General features: G+C 27.7%; 1 long non-coding RNA gene across 17 annotated transcripts in view; it reads right to left on the bottom strand.

Annotated features, from left to right (window-relative positions):
• LOC127733268 (uncharacterized) overlaps window positions 1-9,712 on the bottom strand; it is a 193,470-nt gene extending 183,758 nt beyond the window's left edge. Inside the window, exons 1-3 of one of the 17 annotated variants that reach the window (XR_007996957.1) lie at window positions 9,520-9,712; window positions 2,265-2,469; window positions 1,359-1,563 (exon numbers count right to left, since the gene is read on the bottom strand). This is a non-coding gene — a long non-coding RNA (uncharacterized LOC127733268). Of the gene's footprint in view, window positions 1-451; window positions 656-1,358; window positions 1,564-2,264; window positions 2,470-3,171; window positions 3,381-4,077; window positions 4,282-4,984; window positions 5,199-5,891; window positions 6,119-6,798; window positions 7,026-7,705; window positions 7,933-8,612; window positions 8,840-9,519 lie in introns of those variants that run through there. The other 16 variants (XR_007996953.1, XR_007996951.1, XR_007996952.1 and 13 more) reach the window with 16 other exon arrangements.
• Window positions 9,713-12,485: the final 2,773 nt, after the last annotated feature.

Below are 12,485 nucleotides of genomic sequence, written 5' to 3'. Positions count from 1 at the left end.
CAAATTATCAGAAGTTGGTGGCTAACCAAAACAATCTGATGTATACATTTTGAACAGAAATGATTAAAATTCAACTGAATTTCAAACAATCTAAATCAAGTCATATTTTCCAAATTACTTTAAAAAAAAATCGACTAAATATGTAGATATCCAAATTGACAATCGGAAACTTTACTTTCGTACAGGTAGACTATTAGAGAAAGGGTTTCCAAATTGTCAATGTTAAGAGACTATTTGCTGTTATAATTAATTCAGAAATTAATGTGATGCATGTTTTAATTCAAATCCTAAATTGGAGTAAAAGTATACTTTTTTCATTAGAGTATAAATTTGAAAAGAAATTTTGGACTAATTTGTAATAAATTTTCAAGCTATTTCTCCAGGGAAAACTGATTTTATTACCTTACAACTATTAACAGTTTAAGTACAATTGTAACAACAAAATACCTACATCATCATCTTGGCATCTACAATTTAATCATCTCCATGTCTAGGACTGTACTGTCTTCTTCTTCTCTGTTGGCTCCCGTCTATCTGTAATACATATTCAAATTATTTTAATATCTATTAGACAACTATTAATAAATAAAAAAAAATATACTTACTTTCCGATGCATATGTTACCTGTCCTGACGTAAATATCCTGGGGCTGGTATCTGAAACAAAAACAAAATAAGTTCAAAAATATTGAACCAAATATAAAACTTAAAAAATTTGTTACTTTAATTTGTTTTTCTTTCAAAATATCTATAAAGAAAAACTGGCATTAACGGCAGGCATCATCATTGGTCAATTGCTCTTTTTGACTGTATATCATTAACTTATTTTCATTTTAAATCTATATTTCAATCAGTAATGAAGACGGTTTAATGATATAATCATTATTTCCGAAATTAATGTGCGTGTCAAATTATCAGAAGTTGGTGGCTAACCAAAACAATCTGATGTATACATTTTGAACAGAAATGATTAAAATTCAACTGAATTTCAAACAATCTAAATCAAGTCATATTTTCCAAATTACTTTAAAAAAAAATCGACTAAATATGTAGATATCCAAATTGACAATCGGAAACTTTACTTTCGTACAGGTGAGACTATTAGAGAAAGGGTTTCCAAATTGTCAATGTTAAGAGACTATTTGCTGTTATAATTAATTCAGAAATTAATGTGATGCATGTTTTAATTCAAATCCTAAATTGGAGTACAAGTATACTTTTTTCATTAGAGTATAAATTTGAAAAGAAATTTTGGACTAATTTGTAATAAATTTTCAAGCTGTTTCTCCAGGGAAAACTGATTTTATTACCTTACAACTATTAACAGTTTAAGTACAATTGTAACAACAAAATACCTACATCATCATCTTGGCATCTACAATTTAATCATCTCCATGTCTAGGACTGTACTGTCTTCTTCTTCTCTGTTGGCTCCCGTCTATCTGTAATACATATTCAAATTATTTTAATATCTATTAGACAACTATTAATAAATAAAAAAAAATATACTTACTTTCCGATGCATATGTTACCTGTCCTGACGTAAATATCCTGGGGCTGGTATCTGAAACAAAAACAAAATAAGTTCAAAAATATTGAACCAAATATAAAACTTAAAAAATTTGCTACTTTAATTTGTTTTTCTTTCAAAATATCTATAAATAAAAACTGGCATTAATGGCAGCCATCATCATTGGTCAATTGCTCTTTTTGACTGTATATCATTAACTTATTTTCATTTTAAATCTATATTTCAATCAGTAATAAAGACGGTTTAATGATATAATCATTATTTCCGAAATTAATGTGCGTGTCAAATTATCAGAAGTTGGTGGCTAACCAAAACAATCTGATGTATACATTTTGAACAGAAATGATTAAAATTCAACTGAATTTCAAACAATCTAAATCAAGTCATATTTTCCAAATTACTTTAAAAAAAAATCGACTAAATATGTAGATATCCAAATTGACAATCGGAAACTTTACTTTCGTACAGGTAGACTATTAGAGAAAGGGTTTCCAAATTGTCAATGTTAAGAGACTATTTGCTGTTATAATTAATTCAGAAATTAATGTGATGCATGTTTTAATTCAAATCCTAAATTGGAGTAAAAGTATACTTTTTTCATTAGAGTATAAATTTGAAAAGAAATTTTGGACTAATTTGTAATAAATTTTCAAGCTATTTCTCCAGGGAAAACTGATTTTATTACCTTACAACTATTAACAGTTTAAGTACAATTGTAACAACAAAATACCTACATCATCATCTTGGCATCTACAATTTAATCATCTCCATGTCTATGACTGTACTGTCTTCTTCTTCTCTGTTGGCTCCCATCTATCTGTAATACATATTCAAATTATTTTAATATCTATTAGACAACTATTAATAAATAAAAAAAAATATACTTACTTTCCGATGCATATGTTACCTGTCCTGACGTAAATATCCTGGGGCTGGTATCTGAAACAAAAACAAAATAAGTTCAAAAATATTGAACCAAATATAAAACTTAAAAAAATCGCTACTTTAATTTGTTTTTCTTTCAAAATATCTAAAAAGAAAAACTGGCATTAATGGCAGCCATCATCATTGGTCAATTGCTCTTTTTGAATGTATATCATTAACTTATTTTCATTTTAAATCTATATTTCAATCAGTAATGAAGACGGTTTAATGATATAATCATTATTTCCGAAATTAATGTGCGTGTCAAATTATCAGAAGTTGGTGGCTAACCAAAACAATCTGATGTATACATTTTGAACAGAAATGATTAAAATTCAACTGAATTTCAAACAATCTAAATCAAGTCATATTTTCCAAATTACTTTAAAAAAAAATCGACTAAATATGTAGATATCCAAATTGACAATCGGAAACTTTACTTTCGTACAGGTGAGACTATTAGAGAAAGGGTTTCCAAATTGTCAATGTTAAGAGACTATTTGCTGTTATAATTAATTCAGAAATTAATGTGATGCATGTTTTAATTCAAATCCTAAATTGGAGTACAAGTATACTTTTTTCATTAGAGTATAAATTTGAAAAGAAATTTTGGACTAATTTGTAATAAATTTTCAAGCTGTTTCTCCAGGGAAAACTGATTTTATTACCTTACAACTATTAACAGTTTAAGTACAATTGTAACAACAAAATACCTACATCATCATCTTGGCATCTACAATTTAATCATCTCCATGTCTAGGACTGTACTGTCTTCTTCTTCTCTGTTGGCTCCCGTCTATCTGTAATACATATTCAAATTATTTTAATATCTATTAGACAACTATTAATAAATAAAAAAAAATATACTTACTTTCCGATGCATATGTTACCTGTCCTGACGTAAATATCCTGGGGCTGGTATCTGAAACAAAAACAAAATAAGTTCAAAAATATTGAACCAAATATAAAACTTAAAAAATTTGCTACTTTAATTTGTTTTTCTTTCAAAATATCTATAAATAAAAACTGGCATTAATGGCAGCCATCATCATTGGTCAATTGCTCTTTTTGACTGTATATCATTAACTTATTTTCATTTTAAATCTATATTTCAATCAGTAATAAAGACGGTTTAATGATATAATCATTATTTCCGAAATTAATGTGCGTGTCAAATTATCAGAAGTTGGTGGCTAACCAAAACAATCTGATGTATACATTTTGAACAGAAATGATTAAAATTCAACTGAATTTCAAACAATCTAAATCAAGTCATATTTTCCAAATTACTTTAAAAAAAAATCGACTAAATATGTAGATATCCAAATTGACAATCGGAAACTTTACTTTCGTACAGGTAGACTATTAGAGAAAGGGTTTCCAAATTGTCAATGTTAAGAGACTATTTGCTGTTATAATTAATTCAGAAATTAATGTGATGCATGTTTTAATTCAAATCCTAAATTGGAGTAAAAGTATACTTTTTTCATTAGAGTATAAATTTGAAAAGAAATTTTGGACTAATTTGTAATAAATTTTCAAGCTATTTCTCCAGGGAAAACTGATTTTATTACCTTACAACTATTAACAGTTTAAGTACAATTGTAACAACAAAATACCTACATCATCATCTTGGCATCTACAATTTAATCATCTCCATGTCTAGGACTGTACTGTCTTCTTCTTCTCTGTTGGCTCCCGTCTATCTGTAATACATATTCAAATTATTTTAATATCTATTAGACAACTATTAATAAATAAAAAAAAATATACTTACTTTCCGATGCATATGTTACCTGTCCTGACGTAAATATCCTGGGGCTGGTATCTGAAACAAAAACAAAATAAGTTCAAAAATATTGAACCAAATATAAAACTTAAAAAATTTGTTACTTTAATTTGTTTTTCTTTCAAAATAACTATAAAGAAAAACTGGCATTAATGGCAGGCATCATCATTGGTCAATTGCTCTTTTTGACTGTATATCATTAACTTATTTTCATTTTAAATCTATATTTCAATCAGTAATGAAGACGGTTTAATGATATAATCATTATTTCCGAAATTAATGTGCGTGTCAAATTATCAGAAGTTGGTGGCTAACCAAAACAATCTGATGTATACATTTTGAACAGAAATGATTAAAATTCAACTGAATTTCAAACAATCTAAATCAAGTCATATTTTCCAAATTACTTTAAAAAAAAATCGACTAAATATGTAGATATCCAAATTGACAATCGGAAACTTTACTTTCGTACAGGTGAGACTATTAGAGAAAGGGTTTCCAAATTGTCAATGTTAAGAGACTATTTGCTGTTATAATTAATTCAGAAATTAATGTGATGCATGTTTTAATTCAAATCCTAAATTGGAGTACAAGTATACTTTTTTCATTAGAGTATAAATTTGAAAAGAAATTTTGGACTAATTTGTAATAAATTTTCAAGCTGTTTCTCCAGGGAAAACTGATTTTATTACCTTACAACTATTAACAGTTTAAGTACAATTGTAACAACAAAATACCTACATCATCATCTTGGCATCTACAATTTAATCATCTCCATGTCTAGGACTGTACTGTCTTCTTCTTCTCTGTTGGCTCCCGTCTATCTGTAATACATATTCAAATTATTTTAATATCTATTAGACAACTATTAATAAATAAAAAAAAATATACTTACTTTCCGATGCATATGTTACCTGTCCTGACGTAAATATCCTGGGGCTGGTATCTGAAACAAAAACAAAATAAGTTCAAAAATATTGAACCAAATATAAAACTTAAAAAATTTGCTACTTTAATTTGTTTTTCTTTCAAAATATCTATAAAGAAAAACTGGCATTAATGGCAGCCATCATCATTGGACAATTGCTCTTTTTGACTGTATATCATTAACTTATTTTCATTTTAAATCTATATTTCAATCAGTAATGAAGACAGTTTAATGATATAATCATTATTTCCGAAATTAATGTGCGTGTCAAATTATCAGAAGTTGGTGGCTAACCAAAACAATCTGATGTATACATTTTGAACAGAAATGATTAAAATTCAACTGAATTTCAAACAATCTAAATCAAGTCATATTTTCCTAATTACTTTAAAAAAAAATCGACTAAATATGTAGATATCCAAATTGACAATCGGAAACTTTACTTTCGTACAGGTGAGACTATTAGAGAAAGGGTTTCCAAATTGTCAATGTTAAGAGACTATTTGCTGTTATAATTAATTCAGAAATTGATGTGATGCATGTTTTAATTCAAATCCTAAATTGGAGTACAAGTATACTTTTTTCATTAGAGTATAAATTTGAAAAGAAATTTTGGACTAATTTGTAATAAATTTTCAAGCTGTTTCTCCAGGGAAAACTGATTTTATTACCGTACAACTATTAACAGTTTAAGTACAATTGTAACAACAAAATACCTACATCATCATCTTGGCATCTACAATTTAATCATCTCCATGTCTAGGACTGTACTGTCTTCTTCTTCTCTGTTGGCTCCCGTCTATCTGTAATACATATTCAAATTATTTTAATATCTATTAGACAACTATTAATAAATAAAAAAAAATATACTTACTTTCCGATGCATATGTTACCTGTCCTGACGTAAATATCCTGGGGCTGGTATCTGAAACAAAAACAAAATAAGTTCAAAAATATTGAACCAAATATAAAACTTAAAAAATTTGCTACTTTAATTTGTTTTTCTTTCAAAATATCTATAAAGAAAAACTGGCATTAATGGCAGCCATCATCATTGGTCAATTGCTCTTTTTGACTGTATATCATTAACTTATTTTCATTTTAAATCTATATTTCAATCAGTAATGAAGACGGTTTAATGATATAATCATTATTTCCGAAATTAATGTGCGTGTCAAATTATCAGAAGTTGGTGGCTAACCAAAACAATCTGATGTATACATTTTGAACAGAAATGATTAAAATTCAACTGAATTTCAAACAATCTAAATCAAGTCATATTTTCCAAATTACTTTAAAAAAAAATCGACTAAATATGTAGATATCCAAATTGACAATCGGAAACTTTACTTTCGTACAGGTGAGACTATTAGAGAAAGGGTTTCCAAATTGTCAATGTTAAGAGACTATTTGCTGTTATAATTAATTCAGAAATTGATGTGATGCATGTTTTAATTCAAATCCTAAATTGGAGTACAAGTATACTTTTTTCATTAGAGTATAAATTTGAAAAGAAATTTTGGACTAATTTGTAATAAATTTTCAAGCTGTTTCTCCAGGGAAAACTGATTTTATTACCGTACAACTATTAACAGTTTAAGTACAATTGTAACAACAAAATACCTACATCATCATCTTGGCATCTACAATTTAATCATCTCCATGTCTAGGACTGTACTGTCTTCTTCTTCTCTGTTGGCTCCCGTCTATCTGTAATACATATTCAAATTATTTTAATATCTATTAGACAACTATTAATAAATAAAAAAAAATATACTTACTTTCCGATGCATATGTTACCTGTCCTGACGTAAATATCCTGGGGCTGGTATCTGAAACAAAAACAAAATAAGTTCAAAAATATTGAACCAAATATAAAACTTAAAAAATTTGCTACTTTAATTTGTTTTTCTTTCAAAATATCTATAAAGAAAAACTGGCATTAATGGCAGCCATCATCATTGGTCAATTGCTCTTTTTGACTGTATATCATTAACTTATTTTCATTTTAAATCTATATTTCAATCAGTAATGAAGACGGTTTAATGATATAATCATTATTTCCGAAATTAATGTGCGTGTCAAATTATCAGAAGTTGGTGGCTAACCAAAACAATCTGATGTATACATTTTGAACAGAAATGATTAAAATTCAACTGAATTTCAAACAATCTAAATCAAGTCATATTTTCCAAATTACTTTAAAAAAAAATCGACTAAATATGTAGATATCCAAATTGACAATCGGAAACTTTACTTTCGTACAGGTGAGACTATTAGAGAAAGGGTTTCCAAATTGTCAATGTTAAGAGACTATTTGCTGTTATAATTAATTCAGAAATTGATGTGATGCATGTTTTAATTCAAATCCTAAATTGGAGTACAAGTATACTTTTTTCATTAGAGTATAAATTTGAAAAGAAATTTTGGACTAATTTGTAATAAATTTTCAAGCTGTTTCTCCAGGGAAAACTGATTTTATTACCGTACAACTATTAACAGTTTAAGTACAATTGTAACAACAAAATACCTACATCATCATCTTGGCATCTACAATTTAATCATCTCCATGTCTAGGACTGTACTGTCTTCTTCTTCTCTGTTGGCTCCCGTCTATCTGTAATACATATTCAAATTATTTTAATATCTATTAGACAACTATTAATAAATAAAAAAAAATATACTTACTTTCCGATGCATATGTTACCTGTCCTGACGTAAATATCCTGGGGCTGGTATCTGAAACAAAAACAAAATAAGTTCAAAAATATTGAACCAAATATAAAACTTAAAAAATTTGCTACTTTAATTTGTTTTTCTTTCAAAATATCTATAAAGAAAAACTGGCATTAATGGCAGCCATCATCATTGGTCAATTGCTCTTTTTGACTGTATATCATTAACTTATTTTCATTTTAAATCTATATTTCAATCAGTAATGAAGACGGTTTAATGATATAATCATTATTTCCGAAATTAATGTGCGTGTCAAATTATCAGAAGTTGGTGGCTAACCAAAACAATCTGATGTATACATTTTGAACAGAAATGATTAAAATTCAACTGAATTTCAAACAATCTAAATCAAGTCATATTTTCCAAATTACTTTAAAAAAAAATCGACTAAATATGTAGATATCCAAATTGACAATCGGAAACTTTACTTTCGTACAGGTGAGACTATTAGAGAAAGGGTTTCCAAATTGTCAATGTTAAGAGACTATTTGCTGTTATAATTAATTCAGAAATTGATGTGATGCATGTTTTAATTCAAATCCTAAATTGGAGTACAAGTATACTTTTTTCATTAGAGTATAAATTTGAAAAGAAATTTTGGACTAATTTGTAATAAATTTTCAAGCTGTTTCTCCAGGGAAAACTGATTTTATTACCGTACAACTATTAACAGTTTAAGTACAATTGTAACAACAAAATACCTACATCATCATCTTGGCATCTACAATTTAATCATCTCCATGTCTAGGACTGTACTGTCTTCTTCTTCTCTGTTGGCTCCCGTCTATCTGTAATACATATTCAAATTATTTTAATATCTATTAGACAACTATTAATAAATAAAAAAAAATATACTTACTTTCCGATGCATATGTTACCTGTCCTGACGTAAATATCCTGGGGCTGGTATCTGAAACAAAAACAAAATAAGTTCAAAAATATTGAACCAAATATAAAACTTAAAAAATTTGCTACTTTAATTTGTTTTTCTTTCAAAATATCTATAAAGAAAAACTGGCATTAATGGCAGCCATCATCATTGGTCAATTGCTCTTTTTGACTGTATATCATTAACTTATTTTCATTTTAAATCTATATTTCAATCAGTAATGAAGACGGTTTAATGATATAATCATTATTTCCGAAATTAATGTGCGTGTCAAATTATCAGAAGTTGGTGGCTAACCAAAACAATCTGATGTATACATTTTGAACAGAAATGATTAAAATTCAACTGAATTTCAAACAATCTAAACCAAGTCATATTTTCCAAATTACTTTAAAAAAAAAATCGACTAAATATGTAGATATCCAAATTGACAATCGGAATCTTTACATTCGTACAGGTAGACTATTAGAGAAAGGGTTTCCAAATTGTCAATGTTAAGAGACTATTTGCTGTTATAATTAATTCAGAAATTAATGTGATGCATGTTTTAATTCAAATCCTAAATTGGAGTACAAGTTTACTTTTTTCATTAGAGTATAAATTTGAAAAGAAATTTTGGACTAATTTGTAATAAATTTTCAAGCTGTTTCTCCAGGGAAAACTGATTTTATTACCTTACAACTATTAACAGTTTAAGTACAATTGTAACAACAAAATACCTACATCATCATCTTGGCATCTACAATTTAATCATCTCCATGTCTAGGACTGTACTGTCTTCTTCTTCTCTGTTGGCTCCCGTCTATCTGTAATACATATTCAAATTATTTTAATATCTATTAGACAACTATTAATAAATAAAAAAAAATATACTTACTTTCCGATGCATATGTTACCTGTCCTAACGTAAATATCCTGGGGCTGGTATCTGAAACAAAAACAAAATAAGTTCAAAAATATTGAACCAAATATAAAACTTAAAAAATTTGCTACTTTAATTTGTTTTTCTTTCAAAATATCTATAAAGAAAAACTGGCATTAATGGCAGCCATCATCATTGGTCAATTGCTCTTTTTGACTGTATATCATTAACTTATTTTCATTTTAAATCTATATTTCAATCAGTAATGAAGACGGTTTAATGATATAATCATTATTTCCGAAATTAATGTGCCTGTCAAATTATCAGAAGTTGATGGCTAACCAAAACAATCTGATGTATACATTTTGAACAGAAATGATTAAAATTCAAATGAATTTCAAACAATCTAAATCAAGTCATATTTTCCAAATTACTTTAAAAAAAAAATCGACTAAATATGTAGATATCCAAATTGACAATTGGAAACTTTACTTTCGTACAGGTGAGACTATTAGAGAAAGGGTTTCCAAATTGTCAATGTTAAGAGACTATTTGCTGTTATAATTAATTCAGAAATTAATGTGATGCTTGTTTTAATTCAAATCCTAAATTGGAGTACAAGTATACTTTTTTCATTAGAGTATAAATTTGAAAAGAAATTTTGGACTAATTTGTAATAAATTTTCAAGCTGTTTCTCCAGGGAAAACTGATTTTATTACCTTACAACTATTAACAGTTTAAGTACAATTGTAACGACAAAATACCTACATCATCATCTTGTAAAATTTGTATGTTTAATGGCATTATGAAAATATTAATAAACTTCAAATTACTAAAAACAATATCAAAGCAATGCAAAAAAAAGAAAAACGTTTTAAAATAAAAAATAACCTAAATTTTTATCTTTCTGAACCGGAGGTTGGGAAGAATAGTTATTTCCAATATTCTGATAAAAGAAATAAAAAAAACCAGGAAATTGATTTAGGTTTTGAATATATTTAAACTTTTAAATGCATTTTATTAGATCATTTCCCTGACATAATGAAATAGTTTTTTGATTTATAAAGCTGGACCAAAATATTGGCTGTGAAATAAAATTAGTTGTAACTCAAATGTATTTATTGATTTAAACTGTAAATAAAAAAAGGATAATTCCTCACTAAAATATTTCATGATTTACATTCGAAACATATACAATTCATACCTTTTCTTTTTACTGTTGTGTCACCTAATGTCTATAATGCATTTTAAAAATATCTCCCAAATTATAAGACAGTCCTTACATCACTAAAACTAACCCATAAATGAAATGCTGAAAATGAAGTTATGCATCAATTATAAACATTTAATTTACACTGACAAGAGAATGATTATCCCTTACTTCATGATAAGTACTCAATAACACTTGTACTTAATCATGAAGAAAGGGATTATCATTCTCTTACATATATGTAAAAATCTGTTCATTGAGGCATAACTGAGTGGAATTTACCTGATCATCAAATGTTGCAGGTTACTGCCACAATAAGTAGAAAATGCACATTTGCCATGTTTTGCTTTTAATCCATCTAATAATAATAATAATAATCCTGTATCTTGGCATTGCACAAGGTCATGTTTTCCTCCGACTGTTTATGGCGTCTTTACACTAAATCCATTCTTGTTTGAATTGTTTTACATTTGTCAATTTCGGGGCCTTTTATAGCTGACTATGCAGTATGGGCTATGCTCATTGTTGAAGGCCTAACAGTGACCTATAGTTGTTAATTTCTGTGTCATTTGGACTCTTGTGGCGAGTTGTCTCATTGGCAATCATACCACATCTTTTTTTTTATACAAACAATTATATTCCTCTATAGAGGGATAATTATCCTTCTTTAGAAGGGTTATTCCTCTATACAGGTATAAACACCATATAGAGGGTTTGTTCCCAGATAGTCAGATATGAAAGGCCCCAAAATGACAAATGCAATGCAAAACAATTCAAATGAGAAAACAGCCCGATTTTAAGTACAAAACCATGAAAGAAAAAACAAAATGATATACAGCAAAAACCAACTGCTACTGAATTATAGGCTCCTGACGTAGGACAGACACAAACAGAATATGGCAGGGTTAAGCTAGTTTGAAGGTGCCAACCCTCCCTCTAACCTGGGATAGTGTTGTACAGTACAACATAGGAACAAGCTATAAAAATCAGTTGAAAAGGGCTCAATTCATCAGTTTACAAAAAAAAATATCTGTTTATGATAAAAATTCAAATTTAACCCATTTGATCATTTATAGAACTATTCTTATTTCTATTTATTTCTATGCCGTGTTATTTCCAATCGATTTACACAAAATAACCGATAAAAAAACGCTGAATGCAAACGATATGAAGTTAGAACCTACGAAGTCTCATGTTATACTGTAGGTCTAATCGGTCTACTCGATCCGAAACGTTCAGTCAATCAATTGGTAAACACAAGTCATATATAAACCAGACTAAATATCATAGTATAACAAATCTAAATAAGATTACGGAGTTATGAAATATGACCGTAAAATCTTCTTTTCTTCTGATTGTCATTTTATAATGGATTAACTCTCCTTTTCGATAGTTACTAAAATATGAGACATATATATATATATATATGTCTACATGTCTCTGCTAAAATAAACGTTGATTCTGTGTATAAGTAACACTTATGAATTATTACTAGACCATTTTATTAATAAAGAAAGAATAAAACTGACCTTCCAAATGAATTCCATCATGGTATGAGTTGAAAAATTAGAACAATAGAAAAAACCGCCAAAACATAGTAACCAATTAAAACAGAG

The sequence above is a fragment of the Mytilus californianus genome, unplaced genomic scaffold (assembly GCF_021869535.1).
Source record: "Mytilus californianus isolate M0D057914Y unplaced genomic scaffold, xbMytCali1.0.p SCAF_3, whole genome shotgun sequence".
NCBI lineage: Eukaryota > Metazoa > Mollusca > Bivalvia > Mytilida > Mytilidae > Mytilus > Mytilus californianus.
Note: the sequence above shows the minus strand (reverse complement) of the source record. Positions and strands in the feature narration are given on the sequence as shown.